Source organism: Nannospalax galili, unplaced genomic scaffold (genome assembly GCF_000622305.1).
Source record: "Nannospalax galili isolate Female #2095 unplaced genomic scaffold, S.galili_v1.0 scaffold1144, whole genome shotgun sequence".
NCBI classification, from domain to species: Eukaryota; Metazoa; Chordata; class Mammalia; order Rodentia; family Spalacidae; genus Nannospalax; species Nannospalax galili.
Window position 1 is genome coordinate 59979 of NW_008351634.1, and position 23807 is coordinate 83785.

At 42.8% G+C, this 23807-nt stretch overlaps 1 pseudogene; it reads left to right on the forward strand.

The window, feature by feature from the left end:
* LOC103746372 overlaps window positions 1-10494 on the forward strand; it is a 35529-nt pseudogene extending 25035 nt beyond the window's left edge.
* The last annotated feature ends 13313 nt before the right edge of the window (window positions 10495-23807 follow it).

Consider the following 23807-nt stretch of genomic DNA (forward strand, 5'->3'; position numbering starts at 1 on the left):
TCTGAGAGGAGTAGGGTGGGGGAAAGATGTCATTCTCCTCAGTGCCTCCCTGGAGAATGGGTTTCTCTTCTGCCTTTGGTTTGAGAGGGAGGACCTGCAGAGGTGGAGGGGGAGCAGTTGGATTAATCGGGGGAAGGAAGGACTTGACCCAGGCAGGGGGGCCATCGGGTCATTCGATGAGGCCTCACCAGGTCACGATGTATGGGATCTGGTCCTGGTGGCCCGTCCATGGGCGGAAGACATGGTCCTCTACCCTGGAAATCAAACTCAGGTTAAAAGTCCCTTCAGGGGGCCATCCACCATTGAAGGAGGGCCAATCAACCGAACATAAAGTTGTCCATTTCTTTTTCTTTACAACTACACTATTATTATGGGCAATCGTCTTAACATGCCCCCAGTGGACTAGTATAAGATCTAAAGGGGAAGATGGGGTGTTGCCCATAGTATTTATCAGTCCCATCCGTTTCGTCAACAAAGAAATTAGAACAAAGATCAAGGCACAAGAACGACACAGGCAGACAGAGGGCCCAGAATAAACTACCGTGGATTTCAGATGGTCTGGACTCTCGGCCATGTGAGTTCCCCGGCTCGATTATGCCAAAGACTGTACGGATAGGACGTGCATGTCCCAACAGGGTCAGCAAGGTCCTCTGAGGTTTCAGATGGACTAGTGTCCTGGTGGGGTGTCCAATGAGGAACACCCACCCCGATGAGGATGGGGACATCTCCCAAATCCCCCAGGTCACCTCGCTAGTGTTTCAGCAACAAAGAAAAACTAAGATCAGATGGCCGCAACCAAAGTGAAAGCATAGCGAAGACAGGCACACACACACAGTTTTACAAAAACTTACCCGGCCAGTTGATCACAAACCTTTTGGGGTCGGTTCCTCTCGGGGGGGTCTCTGGGGGGGATCCCAGACAAGCCCCCAAATGTTGTGCCTCATCCACTAGACCCCAAAAAGACCACCGAGGACCCAACACACCAAAATGCAAAAGCGAAGGTTTATGGTTTATTCGGGCTTAAGCTCAGGCTCTCAGACCTCACCAACTCAACGGATCTGTGCTGAGAGCCCTGAGTAAGGGAGAGTGGAGCCTTTTATAGGTTTTTAGACAAAGAGAGGAGGGGGATACCAAAGATACATTTTGGTTGGTTCAAGGAGCCCGTGCGCGCCAACATAATTTTAAACTGATTGGATGTATAAGATGCAGCCCTGGAAGTTTCTTATTGGTAGGTGCTACTCTCAGGGCTGTAGAATGTGCTGAATGTTATCTGTGGGGCCAGGAGTCTCCGTTTTTACCTTATAGGGCAGTTTTCATGCCTAGGCTTCCATAATCTATAGTTTCCTGGACAAGGGGGGGGATACCAGGCAGGGGTTAGGGCATGCCAGGGCATGTCTAGGCATGTCTAAAGCAACAGCCAAGCATTTTACAGAAGCTAAAAGAGCAATTAGTGGGGGTCTGGAGGGATTGGGGGGTAGTGGGTGAATGAAGAGGGTCTCAGGGTCTTACAGTTCTTACAATCTCTCTGCCCCCTCTTCTACAAGGGTCCCTTAAGCCATGGGTGGGTAAGGTTTAATACAAGAGTTCTATCCAGGGACACGCACTCTATAGTCTCTTATTCTCTAAAACTTGGCCAGTTGTGGCCATCTGTGTGTGTCATACTCTGCCTTGTATAAGGAAGTGTCACTGGTGAGAACTGAGGGAAATCCTATTTCTGTCATATCTCTAGACAAATGAAATTTCTTACCATATGCTAAATATGGATCCTTATATTTACAGACAAGTATACTGTACAGTATTCATCAAAGAAGCTTCTTTTTGCTACAGATGGAGGCTACTGCAGAGTTCCACAACTGGTCACACACAGAGAATATACGTCTGAGAGATGCCCAGTCCTAGGTGACATATCTATAGCGGAACCTCTACACCTAAGGTTCATGGAACACAGCAGAACAGGGTGGAGAGAAAACTAGTACATCCCTCAACTGTTATCAGTGAAGCTTCCTTAAGTAAAGTTTTTTTTTAAATTTTATTATTTTTAAAATTTTATGTTTATGCATGTATTGCCTGCATGTATGTGAGTGCACCCAAGTTGTGCAATGCCTTGGAGGTCAGAAGAGGGCTTCGGATTCCCCTGGAACTGGAGTTAAGGATAGTTTGTAGCCATCATATGGATGCTGGGAATTGAACCCGGGTCCTCTGCAAGAGCAGTCAGTGCTCTTAACCGCTGAGCCATCTCTCCAGCCCCTAAGTAAAGTTTTTAATTGTTGTGCATGAGCATGAGATTCAGGAGACAAAGAATTCCCTGTAATAAAGGTAGGAATGCAAGAATGAAAGAGAGTTCCGAGCACAGTTCTTGGCAGTTCAGGCCTGGTAAAGAAGAGCGTTGGAAAATGAATACAGAATTATTAACTCAAAACGTATACAGGCTATCAAGAAAACTTGTACCTGTTGTCATACTTACCCTGTGTACAACTGAGAATGTTCAAAAATTCCCTTTTCCACAGGACTTTTCCAGGAACCTATATTGTAGAAATAGAAGCACATATTAGATGCTAAAAGCTTTTGCAATATGATGGTAATTAGAAACTGGAAAGTGAACAGGAATCTTCCCCTGACCCCTGTGGTTATCCAGGATAGAAGTCTTTGTTTTCCAAAGCTATCACATTCCTGTATAGAAATCCTTGTTGCCTAAGGCTTTCACATTCCTTTACCTTTGCATTTCTATTACCTTTGCCCCCCCATGATATCTTAATCACCACGTATATGCTATGTACCTTTTGCTTACATTCCTCATATAACTATAAAAACCCTCCAAAACCTGAACAGGAGGTCTGACTCCTTTATTCGTGGTGTCAGTCCTGCTAGTGTCAAACTAAACTTCCTCTCCTCACCTGACCTTGGCTGTTGGTCTCTGATTTTTCCATAGCACCTACCCGTGAGCACTCTGGTGCATGCTATCAAGGAAAAACCTTGCCCTTGCTGGCACCCAATTCCAAGTGTGGCTGAGACATTCCAAATTTCCCTTTTTCTCTTGGACTTTCCCTGTGGCTGATTTGTGAGTTCAGAGCAGAGAGTAGAGAGTCTTCCTCACATAGGGTACCACACTCTGTGGGTATTATTAATTACACCACATTATTATGACTACCCTGAACAAAATAAAAGCCTGACTTAAGGTTTTTTTGTTTTTTTGGTTTTTTTGATAGAAAGAGTTTATTTGAGCTTATGGTTCCAGGGGAATTACAGTCCATCACAACAGGGAGGCATGGTGGCAGAGGTGCTAGAGGAAGAGCGGAAGCTAAGCTCTACATCATCCAGTAGGCACAGGAAACAAGAGCCTGACTTAAGTTTTTAAGAGTGGGCCCAGGGGCTGGAAAGATGGCTCAGAGTTTAAGAACACTGACTGTTCTTGCAGAAGCCCCAGGTTTGAATCCCAGCACCCACATGGCAACTAACAACTGCCTGTAACTCCAGTCCCAGGGGATCCAACAGATCTTCTGTCCTCCACGGGCATTGCACAGCACAGGTGCACTTACCTGCATGCAGACAATACACGCATACACATAAAATAAAAATAATAAATTAAATATTAAAAAGAAAATGAGTGGGCCCAAACCCAGAGGACCCCTGTTCCCCCAGATGTCTCTCAGAACTGTGCCCAGGGGCCAGGCTGCATTCACTTCCAAAAGATTTCTCCAACCTTGTTGAGGAAGTGCAGTTTAAGTTCAGCTCCACCCTAGCCTCAATAGGCCATCTGGCCCTTTCAATCCTAGGCCACTTATTCTTCCCAACCTCCACTGTTTGCACCTGGTGTGTTGCTTCCAGAGCTTTGATATGTTAGTTCTCAAGCATTCCTTCCTTCTTTCATTCATTCTTTCTGGGTGGAGTACCAAACTCAGGTCATCAAACCCAAGAGCATAGTTTTGCTGGGGTTAACAAAAGTCATTAGTCCAGGTTATGTCCATACCAGTGTGTGCCACTGCATCTGGCCATATGTTTTTCTTTTTCTCAAATAATATTTTATTAAATTTTTGAGAATTTCATACAATATAGTTTGATATTTTGATTATACTCACTCCAACTCCTCCCTTAACTCTCCCTAGATCCACTCCCATCTCCCTACTCTCCCCAAACTTCATGTCATCTTTTTTTCCTTAATAACTCACCAAGTCCAATTTGCTTTGTGTTGCCCAGGTACTCCTGGGTATGGGGCCACCCACTGTGAGTCTGCTGGATTTTCCAGGAGCTACACCCTTAAAGTAAACTGACTCTCCTCCCAGAAGCCATCAGCTGACCATTGCTGGGGGTGGAGGTTCATAAACCCCTCCTTTTTCCATGCTAGAATGTTGACTGGACTGATCTTATGCAAGTCTTGTGCAGTTACCCACAGCTGATGTAAGATCATGAGTGCAACTGTCTTGTCATGTCCAGAGGACTCTTATGCTCAAGTCCTCCCTGACCAGTGGCTCTTACAATCTTTCTGAGAAAATATCTTTAAAAAAAGAATTAGCATCTATTGCACATAATAATGGGTGTCACTGTGACATTCTCACAGATGTAGAAGGTACACTATGATCTTATTCAGCTCCTCCCAACACTTTCTTTTTTTCCCTCCCTGTCTGGTTCCCTTCCTCTTCCCAAATAGTTTCTTTTATACATTCAGTGTTTCTTCTTCTTCTTCTTCTTCTTCTTCTTCTTCTTCTTCTTCTTCTTCTTCTTCTTCTTCTTCTTCTTCTTCTTCTTCTTCTTCTTCTTCTTCTTCTTCTTCTTCTTCTTCTTCTTCTTCTTCTTCTTCTTCTTCTTCTTCTTCTTCTTCTTCTTCTTCTTCTTCTTCTTCTTCTTCTTCTTCTTCTTCTTCTTCTTCTTCTTCTTCTTCTTCTTCTTCTTCTTCTTCTTCTTCTTCTTCTTCTTCTTCTTCTTCTTCTTCTTCTTCTTCTTCTTCTTCTTCTTCTTCTTCTTCTTCTTCTTCTTCTTCCTCCTCCTCCTCCTCCTCCTCCTCCTCCTCCTCTTCTTCTTCTTCTTCTTCTTCTTCTTCTTCTTCTTCTTCTTCTTTGATCTCTGTGTGTGTGACTGTCTGTCTGTCTGTGTCTGTGTGTGTCTGTGTCTGTGTCTGCCTGCACACCCATGTTGAGGGGCCGAAGGTCGACATCAGGTGTCTTTCTCAGTCACTCTCCACCTTGTTTGAAGCTCACTGAATCAGCTACACTGACTGGCCAGCAAGCCCTGGAAAGCCTCCCGTCTCTGTGTCCCCAGCACTGGGATTCCAGCTGCTCCTGGCCTTTTAACCTGGGTGCTGGAGATCTGAACTCAGGTCCTCATCCTTCTGCATCAAACACTTTGCCTAACTGAGCCATCTCCCCAGCTGAATTCTGTTGTTCTTTATGGCTAACTAACACTGTTTTTGTATGTCTGCTGCATTTTCTTTATCCATTCATATCTGTTGACAAGTGCCTAGGCTGATTCCATCACACAACACACATGACTGTGCAGGTATCTCTATTGTCCTCTGCCTTTGGTTCCTTTGGGTACATACTCGGGAGTGGCAGAGCTGAATCATATGGTAGTTCTGTTTCAGTTTGAGAAACCTCTGTACTAATTTCCCTAATGGTTGGGTTAATTTACATTCCCACCAATAATGTATAAGGGTTCCTTTAGAACTCATAATTATGTAAGTAAAATATCTTATACAAATAAGATGAGCTCCCACCATCCAGTTGATCTTGTAGATAAGAGTCACTGCCCAGTGAGGAGCTCTGTTGCAGAAGGCAGAGATGGGGCTCAGCCCATCTGTTTTAGGGTTGGTTAAATTGTCAACACCACACCTGAGACTAAGAAAAAGACAAAAGGCAAATCTCTTTATATTATTTTATACTTTAACAAATAGAAGTGTGATTTTTACACAGCAAAAAATGTAGGTGTTTGATGAATTTTGGCATATGTACATACTGATGTAATCTCCACCCTAATCAAGGTAAACAACTCCCCACCAACCCAGGAAGCTCCTTTTCCCAGTCCTGGCTACTTACTCACAGTGAAGGCAACCAATATTCTAATTTCTGTCATTTTCTATTAACTTCATATAGGTAGAGTGAGTTAGTATTACGTTTTTGTGTGTCTCATATCTTTTCAGCATGTTTTTAGACTCATTTAAACTATTCCATGTATTAGTAACTTGCTCTTTTTTATTGCTAAATAGTATTCCATTATAGTAATCTATCAAAATTTCTTATATCATCTATTCATGTACATTTGTGTTGTTTTTATTTTTGGACTATTGTAAATAAAGCTGATATAAACAATGTTGGTAAGTGTCTTTTGGTGAAAACTTCCTTTCTTTCCTTTAAGTACATTTTCTGGGGGAGAATTTATAGATAATGTAAGAAATTAAAGGCTAAATATTAGTCTTATCTTTCAAACCCTGTAAAGCTTAGAATTTAGTTTATGACAAGGAATTCTAATCTTTTAATTCTGCCATACCCTATTAGACTTTTGTTTGACGAAAGGCCCAGATGCATTCCTGAGCCTGATGGCCTGGGCTAGTGAAGCTGTTCTCCCTTCAAGCTGATTCTTTTAAACTAGCCAATCGGGAAAGACTATGCGGTCAGACCCCAGCCAATGGGGGAAAAGACACAGTTCTCTTGTACTAGGGATAAACACCCATCAAGCTTTGGGGTCCTGTCTGTACTTGCTAGATCTGACTGACCATGCAAAACATTCTTTTGCAAAAATAAAATCTGCCTTGTCCAGTTACTTTCATTTGTCCCAGTGTTCTTTGTGTGGTATTGAGGAGTCCTTGGACCTCAGATTCTGTTTCTAACAACAATAACTAGGTATGTGTTTTATTTTATTTTGTTTGGTAAGTATATGTATTCTGGATATAAGACCACTTCCAGATATGCATATTAGGTATTTCTCCAAGACCCTGGCTTGCTTTTTCTATTTCTCTTTTCTTTCCTCCCTTCCCTCTCCCCTTCCTTTCCCTTCCCCTTCTCTCTTCTCTCTCTCTCTCTCTCTCTCTCTCTCTCTCTCTCTCTCTCTCTCTCTTTTTCTTCCAAGACAGGATCCTACTATTTAGCCCTGACTGCCCTGGAACTCACTATATAGACCAGGCTGGCCTTGAACTCACAGAGATTGCTTGCCTCTGCCTCTGGCATGCTCGAATTAAAGGCGTGCACCACCACACCCTACTTTCAATTCCTTAATGATATATGTTGAACAGAATTGTTCTAGAAGGCTTAGTTGGTCCATCTTGGAACCCCCAGCTTGTGATATGCTGGGGCTACACCAGGGCTTATGGTCTTGTTTTTAGATAGAAAAAAATAGGTTACTTCCCTAGCTGGCAGGAGGGAGGAACATTGATTTTCTCTAGGGCAGAATTCTGTGAAGGAATTGCAAACACATGTGAATTAAATGAAGCAGGGAAATGAGTTGATGGTTGGGGTAAAAGACAGTCTCTGTTTCATATGGTTTAAAACCACAAAGGTTTAGTAAAACAGGGAATGTAGGCTGTTTCTCAGGGAATGAGAAACTTCATTGCCTAGTAGAACACTACCTTTATTATGTCTCTCTGTTCAAACCTCTCTCTCTCTCTCTCTCTCTCTCTCTCTCTCTCTCTCTCTCCCTGGGAGAGCTTCCCCTCCCCCAGCTAGGGCTCTTTCTCAGGCTTTTAACCACCTTCCTTAATTTGGAATAATCCCATCTTTTTAACCTCATTCACCTCATCTCTGAATGCTTTTATTTTTTACAGGACTGAGGATGGAACCCAGGATTTCTCTACCACTGAGTTGTAACCCCGCCTCTATCACTGAGTTCCTACCAGTATAGCCTGGCTCCCTTGAACATGCCGTCCCTGTCTGTCCCCTCCCCGTTGTTCAGCCTGTTTGCCTACCTAACCCGTCCTCCTGGAATGAAGCTGCCCATCTTTTATAAGCCTTCCCTCATGACGTCAATCCACACTAGGCTTAATTTCCCTAACTCCACCAGATGTAGGCCCTACTACCAAAGCAGTAGCTAAATATATAGTCTTAGCTGGGGCTATAGCTAGTACCTACAAGGCCCTGGGTTTGATTCTCAGCACTGCCAAAAGTTAAATGGATAAGTAAACACTGTTTGGGGTTTGCTCTACTTTTCTATGGTCTTGGTTAATTCCATAAGAGGATGTTGAGATTGGAATATTTGGATTCACCGTAAGGGCTGGCACAGGTTGCTGGGCCTCACTGAACATCAGGAAATGACCCTTTCTCTCTGAAGCTGCTCCACATTTACTCGTCAATGCCGACTTCATCAGCCTCACAGTGTGCTCTAATGGAAAGTGTCACCACTTCCCATTCCTAATGGAGTGCTTGTTTTGGAGTTGAGCAGAAGTGAGTCCGGAACCATTAAGCAGTTACAACAATGGCAACCATAATACTCCCAAAGTGTGAGTGTTCTACCATGGTGTGGGTGATGTTGAAGAACATAATTATAAGGGAGCAATATAGATTTAAAACTCCATAGAAAGAGCCAGGTGTGGTTGGCACCCACCTGTAATCCCAACACTTGGGAAACTGAGACAGGAAGACTGAAGAAAGTTTGAGGCCTAGCCAGGGCTATGTAGTAAATTCAAGGATAGCTTAAGCTACATAGGGAGACCCTGACACAAATAAACAACAGTTTTTGGAAGGGAGGAAGAAGGAAAACAAGGAACTGTTTAATGGGTACAGAACTTCGTTTTTGTAAGATGAAAAAGTTCTGGAGATTGGCTATACAGCAGTGTGAATATACTTAACACTATTGCACTTACAATGGTTAAGTGGTAAATTTTATGTTACCATCACAATTCACAATCACAGTTAAAGGCTGGGGAGATGGTTCAGTGGGTAAAAGTGCTTATGGTGCAAGTATGAGCACCCACATGAAAAACGAGGCACAGCAGTGCGGTCCTCTAATCCCAGTGATGGGAAGTGGAGGAGGCTCCCTGGGGCTTGCTGGCTGGTGGTTCAGTGACAGAACTTGTCTCAAAAAATAAGGGTTCAGGGGCTGAAGCAGGCGCTCTAGGCTTGGTGTGGCCCGCTGCAATCCATGCAGGAACAGGCCACAGAGCCACCGTCATACCAGGAAGGCTTCAGTTGCACGGTCACCAACTGATTCCACCAGTTATTTCACAACGAATCGGACTGACCCTGTCGAGGTGCAGAAGGCAGCAGAGAAGTAAAAAGAAGCTGAGGTGGGCAGCCTTGGGGGCCCCAGGGCCAAGAGTGTGGCTCAGGCAGTGCCAAACAATTCCAAGGTACAGCGGGTGAACAGCTGTGTAAAGAGTCACAGAAAGACTACAAAAACCTGCTGCCCAGTAGCTGTTAAGAAAGAAGGAATAAGTTGGGCGTGGTGGCACACACCTTTGAGGCAGAGGCAGGCGGATCTCTGTGAGTTCAAGGCCAGCCTGGTCTACATAGTGAGTTGCAAGACCAGCTGGGGCTATATATAGGGAGACCATGTCTCAAAAAGATCCCCTCCCACCCCCCCACCCCCCCAAAGAATAAGGTAAGTTGGAAGAAGTCCTGATCAGAAACTTTAGGATAGAGGGAAAACAATTGCTAGAAGACCAGGCACTACCTGGGGGGAGATTTGAAAAGCCACTTGAAGAAAGGGTGAAAGAGATGAATTTTCAGTTGATAGACTGATTAATGAGCAGCCAATTTGTGATCATGGTGGTCTTGGAAGGGGTGAAGGCTGAGGAGGTGGATTTGATTCCTGTGGCAAACCTGAATTTGATAGGCACAGTGGAAGTGATAGATCTTCTTTTTCACATTCCGGTGACCTGAAGCCTGAGAGCAAAGGTGGAGTTAGGGGGGCCCACAACTGGGGGACTGTAAAAGATCAACTAACAGAGTCTCCCAGATCATTCAGAAACAAATATAATTGCAGTTATTTGGATCAATCAGATGTGACTGAGGAAACTCTGCAGGTGAAGAATACCCGTGGCAGATCCTGAAAAAAAGAAGTTGAGCCAGGCGTGGTGGCGCATGCCTTTAGTCCCAGCACTCGGGAGGCAGAGACAGGCAGATCTCTGTGAGTTCAAGGCCAGCCTAGTCTACATAGTGAGATCCAAGACAGCTGGGGCTACAGGGAGATCCTGTCTCAAAAAAGAAAAAAAAAAAGAATGAAGTTGAAGAGGTCAGGGGAGAGGGTCCAAAAGGGATGACTTTGGATGAATGGAAAGCTGTTCAAAATACAGACCCAGCAAAAGTAGAAGTTAGTATCCAATAACCAGAAGAAGGTGCTGATGGACAATGGAAGAAGGATTTGTTCTCCATAAGTCAGTGAAGAGGCTCATGCTGAAGATTCAGTTCTGGACCATCATTTCCAGAAGCTAACAAATAATGTCTCAACTGGAGATCTGTTTTGGAGACTAAGGCAGGGGAGGGTGTGGCGGACACCCAGAGCGAGGCAGCAGGATTGATAAATGCCTCTATTCCTGATGTAGACAACCTAGGGGCATTCCCGGCTCTGGCCTAACTGGATGCCACAGTACAACCTTTAGTCCTGTTCAAAGCTTTCGCATGCTTAAGGATCCCAAATGACTAAGAAATTAAAAAAGGAAAAAAGACTATCATTCATACCATTCACACCTGAAGACTGAATTTTATCTGTTTTGAAAATGAACTTCTCTTGCTATACAGAAGTAACAAATGTTAGTTTTGTATCTAGAAATGTATTGATAGCAGGGATGTTTTCATAACTTTCAGAGATTATGCATTCTTCATGAGTACTTTTGTATTGATGCTTACAAATATGCATTTGCAAACCTTTTTTTTGTGGTCTTTTTGAGGCAGGGTCTCCCTGCCTGGCCTGGAATTCATTGTGTAGACCAGGCTGGCCTCTGCCTCCCAAGTGCTGGGATCAAAGGCATGCACTATCACACCCGGCAACCAGTTTTTTTTTTTTTTTTTAAAAATAAGGTGGAAAGTGATTGAAGGAGATACTCAATGTCAACCTCTGGCCTCCACATGCCCACATATTTACACATACACCTATACATATATGTACACACACATGAATACATTCATACAAAAAAAATCAGAATTAAAAAAAGTTTGTGACTGTGGGAGGTGGATCTGGGAGGAGTTAGGGAGGAGTGAGGAATAAACATGACTGAAATACATTCTATGAAATTCTCAAAAGCATTAATAAAAATATCTTAAAATTCTGTGAAATATTAGAGAGGAAAGATGGGAGGAGCATATATATCTCCAAAGAGAATGCTTAGAAGTCAGCCTGGCAGGTGTGGTGGTGCACGCCTTTAATCCAAGCACTCAAGAGGGTAGATCTCTGTGGGTCTGAGGTCTACAGAGTGAGTTTCAGACAAGCCAGGGCTATATAATGAGACCCTGTCTCAAAAAAAGAAGTCAGAGTGGTAACAGAAGTTTGCGGACCCAGCTGCAGCAAGAGCGCCTGGTTCCTTCCTTTGTGTTTTCTTTCATATTCTCTTTCATCTCTCTTTTTTTTTTTTTTTTTGTTCCATAGAACTTTCTGGAACATTAGAAAGCACTGGTAAGTTGGCCACTCCCTTTTCAGGAGACTGAAGGCTCCCTACTGCTTTCTTCCTGTTCAAGGCTTTGAGCGCTTCATGCTGCCAGTGCCCGGTCACTGCTTCAAACCCAAGGTTAATGGCTGGCGAGAATTAATTCACTGATTAATATGTTGGGTCAGAGCCAGGCCTTTGTTTATGCCAAACTGTGCTTTGGACTGAGAAGTTCTGCCAAAAAGGAAAAAAAAAATTCCTGTGATGATGCATCTGATGTGAGATTTGGGGCCATTAACTGGAAACCCAAAAAGCTTTTCTCTATTTCTTGGCTTCATTTAGTGACTATGAGCATGGGATCTTGTCTCATTCCAAACTGAAAACATGGGGTGTCTGAGGACATTTGGTCATAGGTAATGATAATATAATGACTAACATTTCATAGTATGTTGAATTTATAAGCGCTTCTAATATTTCCATATGGTTTTGATAAAAACCACCTGAGTTTGGTACTAGCAGCCCTCTCCCTTCCCCGACCCAAGAAGAGAAATCCTTGCCTAAGAATTTAGTTAGTAATTTGTCTAAAGTTTCAGAAGCAGCGATGAACAAAGTTTGAACTCCGTGCTTTTGACTATTCTGGACGAGAGGTGGAAAGCTGGTTATGAACACTCTAGCAAGGCAGTAAACCAAAGAAAGGTTTTGCTTGTAGGCCTATGTATGAAACTTGAGAGTTCTGATTTCCTTTTCCTCCTATTCCTCACTTCCTCCTCCTGTTCTTGTGGTGCTAAGGATAGAACTCAGGGCCTTGTACATGCTAGGCAACTGCTCTATCACCGACGTACATTCTTATCCAGAATGGTTTCTGCTTTGACCCCACTAATCCATAATGCTGTACCAGTCTCGGGACTTTACAGGGCCACACAGACTACTAAACATAGTACACATGTGGATGTAATTGGGATTTTAAGAACTGTGGGGATCACTTTTAAGGTTCTGATAAACATGCAGTCATGTTCCCAGAGTAAAGGCCTAGCACAAAGAGGTTCTCTTCAGTCTCTGCCTGAAGTCAGACCATGTCTAATGGCAGCTTTATCTTGAGACAAAAAGATTTATTAGTAACCTGTTACTGTCAAAAAAAAAAAACACTGGAGATAGTTAAAAACAATAGGAAAGGTTTCCTTTGGCTGAGAGAGGCTTCAGTCCAAGGTTGATTGACTCTACTGCTTTGAGGCCTGTGGTGAGACAGCACTTTATGGTGGGAGTGGATGGAAGAAGAAAGCATTCATGGATGCAAAAGAAGAGGAAGAGATCAGAGTCTCATGACTCTCTTTGAGAGCATGCCCCCAATGACCAAGCTTTGTCCCACAAGGCAGCACCTCTTAAACGGTCCATTGCTTCCCAAAACCGCACCAAGTTGGAGACCGAGCCCTTAACACATGGTCCTTCAGGGCACACTTCAGTGCTAATCTATAGCAGAAAGCCTCCTAGGTTCTTTGGTGGAAGGCATTGTGGCATAAAGCTAGGCTGTGAGCAAGGTCTTCCAGGGGAAATTCTACTTTCTTCTGTGGGACAACGATCAGGCTTCAGGGACAAGGGGTGACAACACTGCTGGTCCAAAGACCTTCGATCTCCTCTACTTCTGGGCTGTTCTTCCACAATTTTGCCATGACAGGAAGGCCAACATAGATTTCTTCCCCGAATCCCACATTTGTGAAGGTGACTTGTGATTAGGTGCCATGAGAAACGACTGCATACCTGTGTCCTCATTACGGTTTAAAAAAATTACATTTTGCTGGGCATGGTGGAGCTTGCCTTTAATCCCAGCACTCGGGAGGCAGAGGCAGGTGGATCTTTTGTGAGTTTGAGGCCAGCCTTGTCTACATAGTGAGTTCCAGGCAGCTGGAGCTACAGGGAGACCCTGTCTCAAAAAGACCCCCCCCCAAAAAAAACTATTTATTTGTGTGGGGAAAGAGTGGGTGCTTCCTTGCCAAGGTGCACACATAGAGGACAACTTTGTGGGACTCTGTTCTCTTTTTTCACCATATGGGTACTGGGGATTAAACTCAGGATATCAGTTTGGTGGCAGGTGTCTTTACCTGCTCTAAGCCATGTGACTGACCCGTTTCCCCAATTGTAACAGGTGTGTAATACACACTTAGCATCATCCACACCCAAAAGGCTTTCAGTCTGTCAGCACCTCATCTTTTACTCGTCTCTCTCCCACATTCCTGGATGCACATTATACGTGGTTACAGCGGGCACTTGAGGTTCCTCCAATATCCTGCTTCCTCACCGTTGCTTTTGTTCTCATGATGTTCCCACCGTCTGAAAGGTTGCCACCCCAAACCCCAAGTATAGAATTCTCATGGCTATTTTCAGACCCGCTCAGGAGGTGACTACTTGCTTCTGTGACTGTCCATAGAACTCAGCATACCCTCATAGAACCTACCAAAATTTCACTTGGTTATGGTCCCATCAGTTTTCCCATTCCTAACCAAAGACCTGTCAACATGCTGAAGCAAGTCCTCTACACAGTAGGTGTTGAATAATAACAGCTGAAGAGAATTGATACTACATAACTTAGAGATTAAAATGAAAACTCCAATAGGAGAAAGCCTGAGAGAGGCCTCCTAAAGGATGCTTCCCAGCAGAGCATGCCATTTATTACATGTAAAGAAGGACAAGTTGGGGCTGGACAGATGGCTTAGTGGTTAAGAGCACTGACTGCTCTGGAAGAGGACCCAGGTTCAATTCCCAGCACCCACATGGCAGCTAACAACCATCTGTAACTCCAGTTCCAGGGGATCGACACCTTCTGACCTCCATGGGCCTTGCACAACTGGGTGCATTTACACACATGCAGGCAATAAACTCATACACATAAAATAAAAATAATAAAGGGCTGGAGAGATGGCTCAGCGGTTAAGAACACTGGTTGTTCTTGCAGAAGACCCAGGTTCAAATCCCAGCACCCACATGGCAGCTATCAACTGCCTGTAACTCCAGTTCCAGGGGATCTGACAGCCTCCTCTGTCTTCCGTGGACGTTGCATGACACGGGTGCACTTATCTACATGCGTGTGGTGGCACACGCCTTTAATCCCAGCACTTGGGAGGCAGAGGCAGGCAGATCTCTGTGAGTTCAAGGCCAGCCTGGTGTACATAGTGAGTTCCAGGACAGCTGGGGCTACAGGGAAGATCCTGTCTCAAAGGGACCAAAAATAAATAAATAAATAAATAAATAAATAAGGACAAGTTATCAACTTACTTTTAGAGAGGAGGGGGTCTTTATAAATCTCACAAGTACAATAGTCCTGCACTAATAGATTTAATGATGGAGAAGACTTTAACTGTGGACACCAGGAAGCAGAAAGTACCAGAGGCCACCACGATGTCCCATCACCTCCACTAATACCTCCTTCAAGACATGCCTCTCCCAAAGGGGAACAGGATAAAGCTCTCCAGAAGGCTTCAATGTGCAGAATCTTAAACTTGGGGTATGTCAGACTTCACTTAAGTGGCATTTGATCTTCAGAGAGGGAAACTGAGTAGAAATATCAGGAAGATAATTGGAGCCTTTTAGCAGCAGAAATAGAACCTGTTTCTTGCGATTTTAAGAGGTTTTGACAAAGATAACTGGGGAAAGTTGAGAAGAAAGTCATCCTAGACATACGGGTGTCTTTCAGATCTATGGTTCACTCTGAGATGGGGAGAAGAGAATCTGTCCCCATAGTGCAGTTATGGTTTGGATAAAAAGTGTTCCCTATAAGACTCAGGTATTTACAGCATAGTCCTCAGCTGGTGGATCCAGTCATTGAGAGCCCATTGGTTCACAAGGGTTCTGATTTATCAGTGGGTTAATCCATTGGAAGATTCTTATTCTACTGACATTATGAGAAGTAATGAATTCTTGGAAGTTGGACCTAGCTGGAGAAACTAGGTCACTGGGAACATGTCCTTGGAGGCAGTCTAGTCCCAGGCCCTTCCCTGTTTTTCCTACTTCCAGATTCCATGAAATGAACAACTTTGCTCCTCCAAGTTCTTCTACCATGATGTTCTGATTTACCATGGCCCAGAACACAGTGGAGCCAAGTGACCACGGACTAAAAAGAACCCTTTTCAACTCTTCCTAGTTTTGTCACAGTAATAAAAATCTGACTAGTACAATTGCTCTATGCACCTTCCAGAGCTACTCCACCTCATCACAAAGAAAGTTGATAAAACCCATCAGTTGAAACAACTCACAGGATTACTTGTTTACTGCTAGATCTTCACACCTGGCAAGGTGCCTAGCCCATACCAGGTGTCCAACAAATGTTGAGTAGATAAATGAATTGAATGTTAGCGACCCCTCCCACCTCAATGCCCAATGGTTTCATTTGGGCACATTTCTTTAAGGATCAAATCAATTATAATTTTAAGGCAAACAAGCTTCCTGATTGTTCTATCATTAGAGCTAATCCAAGGAGGATTTGGTCAAGGCATGTGTTATTTTACTATAGTCACTGGAATAGTTTAGATCCTTCAGGGCAAGGATTGAAACAACTTTCATCCTCCTTACTCAAACACTTATGGCTGATTCTAGGAGATGTGGTAAACTCATGATGGTAAAATTTTAAATACAAATTTTCTTTAGTAAAATATCGTTTATATAAATTATATTATTACAAAATATGTACAGTATTTTGCCATTAGAAATGGTTTAAGCCTGGTGTGGTAGTGCACACTGTTATACTAGTAATACTTGGAAGTCTGAATAAGGAATATTGAGAGTTTGAGTCCAGCCTGGGTTTCATAGCAAGGCTCTGTCTCAAACAAGCAAGCAAACAAAACCCAAGTGAACTGGGTGTATATATTTACTGTTTCTCCCCTAAAAGTAACCAGATCAAAAAACAATAAAAACAAAACTCCATGATTTTGTTAGTATTATTCAGGAACTTTTGGTGTGCTTGTGCCTGTAGAACACATTGTAGTTTTAGTAAAGTGCACCTAAGGAGAGTTCCTTATTTAAAAAAAAAGACAAAAGAGAAAAAAAATCATGTAAAAGCAGTTTCATTGTTTAACATATGACAATCTGCCTCCAGAAAGTTCTCCAGTTTGTGAGGAGGAGTTTTGACTAAGTGCCAGGGCACTCCCCTGACAAATGTTCTTAAAATATTGGGTAGAAAAAAGCTTCCTCCCTTTAATTTGATTTTCAAGGATTTAAAGATGTTTTCTTCACAGCCATGGCAATAAGCAAAACTGGAAACGATAAAAAGGCACATGGAAACTTGAGGAAAAGCGCAAAACATTCACTAAGAAAAAAACGATATTGTCTAATTGTCAAAAATCTGAATACACTGGGAATCTATAGTATTCTGACTTCAACACCCTGGGACTTGGTGAAACTGGCATGGGAAATGCTGTCTGGTTTTGATCAGAACTTGACTTTAACCATCTCACATAAGCCATTCTGTCCAGTGAAGTAGATTCTACTTCTGTCCCAGGGTAAAGATGCTTGAGTGAAGGGCAGACATCAGATTCTTACTAATACCTTTTATTAAGGGGTATTATTAAGGGCCCTAATATTGGGCCCTTGGTAGATATCCACTACGGATTTACTTACCTACAGCTGGGGATGCAGCTCAGTTGGTAGCATGCTTGCTTAGCATTGTGAAGTCCTGGGTTTGAAGCCTAACACTGCATAAACTCAGGGATGGTAGCCCATGCCTATAACCCTAGCATGGGGAGGGATAACATGAGGCAGAAGTTCAAGGTCATCCTCTGGAAATAGCAAGTTTGAGACCAACCTAGGATATATGAGATACACATACATACAAACTTCACTAGACCAAAGGCTAGGATTTCTATATTTTTTATTTTTTTGGTCTGTAGTTACTTAGCTACAAATTGAGTTCTCCAAAACCTGCTTCTCCTCTGTCTTCATCCTCTTCCTCTTTGGCCAGCTAAAATAATGCTTCCTTGCTAACACTAAACCTCCTGCAATGATGGGGACTTTTCTATTGGACTCAGACTCACCATCTCTCTTGACTGAATTTTCCAGGCCTGGTGGCTTAAAAGTCATGGTGAACATGTGCTAGTACCTTTCTGTTCCCGTTCCCCGAGTCCTCAGCATTTACCCGTTCTTTCTTTCTTTCCCTTTCCTTGCCTCCCTTCCTTTACTCCTTCACCCCCCATCTCTCCCTCCCTTCCATTTCCCATTTTTCTTCCTGTTCCTCTCTTTTTGTGGTACTGGACGTTGAATCCAGGGCCTTGCCTATGCTAGGCAACTGCACTACCACTGAGCTCCATCCCTAGCCTCCCTTAAAAGACAGTCTCCTAACAGAATAATTGACAATAATTGACAGTGAGTTTTCTGATGTGTCTCTATGTACAGTGAGAGCATCTTCCTTTCTGAATGGCCTCTGTAGGTAGGGGCAACACCAATGTTCACGAATTCTAGAAGCATTGGTACTAGTCTCTCCTTCCTGGAGGCCCCTCCCCCTATATAGTACATAGCTTCTACTGTCCTGGTACTGCACCTGGAATTAATGGGCTAGAGTGCTACCAAGCAGAGGCCCCTTCAAGAAGATGCTACTGAAATGCTCTAATGAACTAGGGATTCTTGGGGAGTCAGAGAGAAGGATGCTCCTTGGAGGTATAGACTTTTAAGTCTTTTTCTTTTATGTTATATGAAGTTTGGTAGCCCTTTGCTTAACATGAAAGTTATTGAGAAGCATTTACTTACAAAGGGAACTCATTTTCTAGCTATGGCACAGGGAGGGGCAACAAGAATGGATAAAATGGTAGAAAAAAAGAGTGAGATTAGTGTCAATACATGAATCCCTTTGCCTTCCTAGGCCCCAGTTTCCTCATGGATAGACTGGAGGGGGTAGCAATCCCCATACTAACTCTCTTAAGCTCTGTCAGCAGGAACAGTGAAAGATGATTCCTGTGAAGCTTTTGGCACCATGCACGGAACACTAAGTGCCCCAGGAGGCTGGTCCCTTGAAGTCCTTCTCATTCACCACAGGGCTCTAGGATTAATCATGACTCTTCTTGAATGCCCGGATTCCCCGCTGTAGCTATCTGAGGTTCCCACTCTGATCAAATAGCCTTCATGATAATCACAACTTATTTTGTGAGCATACACCACATACTATCTATATGCTATATATGTGTTAACTTACTTCATCTCTGAAATTATGTGCAATAGTATTATTTGTACAATTTGCAGATGAGGAAATTGAAGCGCAGGGAGGATTTCTTTTGCTGCTCTGTTGATGCGACTCGGACAGATAGGTTACTGGCCACAGGGCTCAGATTCATGGTCTCTGCTTCGGTTACAGCTTTCACTGTGGAACATTTGGGAAGCTGACCAGAAAACCCTAAATGACTCTTTGTAATACCTTTTGGAAGAACATGCATTTTGAGTTCTTAAAACCAACTTATCTGTAAACTTTTAGAGCAATGTGCCTTTGGAAAGTCAGTGCTGCTGATGTTTAGGACGGAGTTGGTGGCTTCGACTCTCTGTTGGAGTTGAGCTGAGTTATCAAGGCACACCCCCACTCTCATGCCTACTCCCCACACATCCCGAGGTGCATTCTTCTACATCAGCAGCTCTGACAGGTTTCCAGTGATTGCTTTATGTGTTTGGCAATCCACCTGGCTTGGCCTAGTTTCTAGAAGCTCCCCACACTTAACCCTCTGGAGACAGCTGTGCTGTTTCAAGAACAAGCTCCCATGTGGGAGGTCTGATTTACAGGGTGGCTCATTGGATTATTAAATATTTTAACTATTAACTTGTCACTTGAATGGGAATACTTTCCACACTCCCTTCCCATGTTAGCAGCAGGGAGATGGAAGAGAATTACATCCTCTCTGTCCCTTATTGAGAAGGGGCTGAGTACAGTGCCTCCTTGTAGGGACTTCTGGGTTACTACTGATGCTAATGGCTCTTACTTTGCACGTCTGCGCTCTGTCCTAGGTAGCATACCCAGCTTTTTGCACAAATTCTCCCAATTTCACAGAAAAGGAAACTGAGGCTTAGAGAACTTCTGTATAGCTGGGGTTGAAACCCAGGTGGATCTAGTTCCAAAGACTGTTTTCCTACCCTCCAGGCTCTCCAGCCTACAGCTGCCTGTGGTCCTCTGTAGGGATGAAAGAAATGCTGATGGGTGAATCTAACAGGCAACTTGTAAAAATGCCCATTTGGTTTTTGAATCCGTTATTGACAGAATTAGCTTTGTTCAACTATTATTCCCCAAAATTTACATGTTATGCATTTATAGAAGTTTAGGTTTTGGAGGCTGGGAGGGAAAAGTTATAAGTGAATAACTTAGAGCCTGGGAACAAAGGAGGAACTCAGACTGAGGTAAAAAATTATTAGGTTCCTAAAGCTAGATGTGGTTCCCATCTGTAACCCCAGCATTTGGGAGTCAGAGGCAGGACTAAGGCTAGCCTGGGCTACAAAGGGAGGCTCTCTCTCTCTCTCTCTCTTTCTCTCTCTCTCTCTCTCTCAAAACAAAAATAAAAACAAAACCCCCAAAATATTAGCTCATCAAATTGACAAGATGATAGCCATACAAGTGGGTAACCAAGAGTTGGCTGCACGTGCCAGTCTCATAGTGGGTGGTTAAGTGATTGATTTCAATCCACAATGTAGTTGCATCAAGTTCAGACACTTCCTATTTGGAATTCACAACCTACCATCAGCGGAGTTGAAAAAGCCTTCTTGTATTTAGTTTGCAAACGCATTTTATAAGAGACCATACAAGTAAATAAGAAAAACAAAGATGTGGGGTTGTTTAAGATAAACTGGTTTTGCTGAATGTTCAGTGCTTTACACGCACACAGTTCATTAAGTACACATTTTTTCCCAGTTCATTAAAATGTGCCTCACAGAGACATCTATCAAGTGTGTAACCTGCTGTTGTTTTTCTTTTTGAAATGCTGGAACAAAGATTCTCTCTGATTTTGATCAGACTTCCCTTCTAAAGGGACTTGTCTCTGAAGTGTTTCATTATTGTACCAACACTATCTTAGTAATGACCAGTAGTGGCATGCAATGGTGTGGAACACATATATATCACATATACAGAATAATGAGAATATTACTGTGAATGAAGGAAACCTAGCTAATTGCTTTAGAGGTCTTGATGCCCACTCAGAAGTCCCTTTTCTTATGCATTTTTGGAGAACACCAGCTGCCCCCAGATACATGCAATTTGAGGGCTAGAAGGAGACTTGGATATAGCCAACTTTTTCTTCAGATTTTCTGAAGGGACATAAATTTCTTTAAGAGCCCAACCTAAAGAAAATGTGAAAGGCCTTGCTTCATATATGCCTCAGGGTTCTGTCCTTCCAGCCCAGGGCTGGTTCTTGATGGAGGAACATTAACAACTGATTCACATAGAGCTGCTTCCCCATCTCCTTCATTTCGTTCTCATTAACTCACCTTCAGAAAAATGCCAAGCTGCCTCTTTAGTCTCGAGGAGACAAGGATGTGAAGCAGGCTGTTCTTCATGTGTATTTTTGTTGTTTTGTTGTTGCTCTTTTGGGCAGAGATAATAGACAGATAAATAGAAAGATGATTGATAGATAGATGATAGATAGATAGATGATAGACGGATTCACATTTATTCAAAGCATGTGAGAATTTCTGTAGTGCTAAGGTCATGAATTTAATGGATAAAGACTACTATTTAAAGATGGAGGTGGTGGCTCGTGCATGTAATCCCAAAGGTTGGGAGGTTGAGGCAAGATTGTCATAAACTAGGCCAGCCTTGGCTACATAGTTTCAGGCCAGTCTGGGTGCATAATGAGGCTGTGTCTCAATAAAAACAGAACCCATCCCAAACCAAACCAAACCCAAACAAACCAAGAGCAACAACAAAACCCAAACATAATATACTACTATTTAGCCTAGCACTGGTCTAAGTTCTTACACATGTATTCATTTGCTCATTCATCCAACAAGCATATAATGATTGACTGCCAAGGGCCATTTATCGGTGGAGCAATGAATAAAGTACAGATCTTGTCCTTCAAGGGTTCCTAGCAATGCTTAGCTGATGAGGCAAGTTTTTCTGATTCCATTAAGAGGATGGGTCCATGGAGTTGGTGTCTCGTGATAGTGTGCTGACCCAAAGCTTCCCTAGAGTTTTCTTGTGAATCAATACATTCATCTCCCTGGCTTGTTGAATGACTTCAAGGAAGAATCTGAACACCTAGGAGGATCTATAGCTTGATTCTCCACAGCACCGTGTTCTGATAGAAGGCTGGTTAGACTCAGCTGTGATGCAGCTACAAATCAAGTTGATGTGCAAAGTTTGAGACTTGGATAAAGCAGTCTTTCCTAAATGCTTGACTGTTGCTCCTAAACTGAGAGTGCTACACAGGTGTTGGTAACCGACCACGTTTTACAAGAACGTGAGCCCAGTAGGTGAAGTTCAACGGGAAGCTAATGATTTATGTGTGGGTCCTAAAGAGCAGGACGGGTAGAATCCAACTCCATGGTGTATTCTAAAAGTTTCTATTTAGGAAAGTAAAGTTCACACGATCAGAACCTTTACTTCCTTTATAGATTTTGGTTTCCTGATTTAAAAAAAAAAAGAATCAAGCTTAAGGTCAGATTTTACTAGTGTTTTGATTTTTTCCAACTCAGTAAGTGTTCCATTTGCAAAACCAGGACATGCTTTTTATTTCTATTTTTTTCCACTGAAAAGAGGCACAGAATTGCAAGATCCTTTCTTAGATTTAGTCCAGACATCTGTTTCTTAGAAGAACATTTGTCTTTTATATGAGTAATACTAGGAGAAAAGAAATGAGAGAAATAGATGATCTTTACTGTCATGGGGAATTATTTATGAAAGCACATAAAGATTTCAGAAGTGGTAAAGAGCTTCCTTTACAATATCCCCCTCTTATCTGCAAGAGATATGTTCCAAGACCCTCAGTGAGTGCCTGAGGCTGCAGCTTTGAGCCCTGTGCATGCTGCATTTTTACCTAGTGACACATACCCATGATAAAGTTCAGTGTATGAATTAGACTCTGTAAGGGATTAGCCACAATAACCAATAAAATAAACAATTATAACAACATACTGTAATCAAAGTTATTTAAAATTTAGAAATTGTTTCTTTCTAGAATTTTCCATGTAAGATTTTGGAGTATGATTTACCGTGGATAAACTAGAACCATAGACACAAAACTGAAGATAATACTGTATGCACATTGTATGATAAAATCATTGAAATATTTATTGGCATAATGGTAAACTATGAATAGACTGGAGAAGAAGGCTGGGTTAGCTTTCCATCACTGTCACAAATACCTAGATAATCAACTTATGAAGAGTAAAGGTGTATTTTAGCACACAGTTTTGGAGGTTGCAGTTGAGGACTGATTGATCCCATTGCTTTTGGGCCTGTGGCAAAGCAGCATAGAGTGTGTGGTGTGGGGAGCTTCTTACCTGGTGGTGAGGGAATAAAAGTGATAAAGAGGAAAAAACCAGGGGTCCCACAATCCTCTTTAAAGGCATACTCCTAGCAGTCTAAAACCTTCCATTCAGCTCTGCCTCCTGGTAGTGCCAAGCTGGGGACCAAACCTTTAATACATTTCCTTTGCCAAGATCAAATTGTAGCAATAACCATGTAAGTAGATGCCAAAAAAGATAATAAAAGTTTATGATAGGCTGGGCTTGGTGGCTCATGCCTTTAAACCCAGCACTCGGGAGGCAGAGGCAGGCGGATCTCTGTGAGTTCAAGGCCAGCCTGGTCTACATAGTGAGTTCCAGGATAGCTGGGGCTACAAGGAGACCCTGTCTCAGAAAGACCAAAAAAAATAGTTTATGATAAAAGAATGTCACAAACTGTTACTAAAAAGATGAGCAGTTTAGTGAACCATGATGGGAAAAGGGCCTGTGGGAACCCCAGGTTAGCTTTACCTTCACTGCCAGAGGCCACACCAAGTTGAATTCAAGATAGATTGAAAGAAAGTTGTGAAAACTAAACCATAGGAAAATTGCAAAGAAAACTAATGTGAAAAATAATCTGTGGGATAATTAAAAATTGGGAAATAGGGGCTGGAGAGATGGCTCAGTGGTTAAGAACACTGGCTGTTCTTGCAGAAGACCGGAGTTTGAATCACAGCACCCACACAGCAGCTAACGACTGTCTGTAACTCCAGTTCCACAGGATCCGACAGCCTCTTCTGTCCTCCACGGGCATTGCATGACATGGGTGCACTTACACACATGCAAGCAATACACACATACACATAAAAATAATAAATAAAATATTTTTAAAATGGGAAATAAATAGATTGAA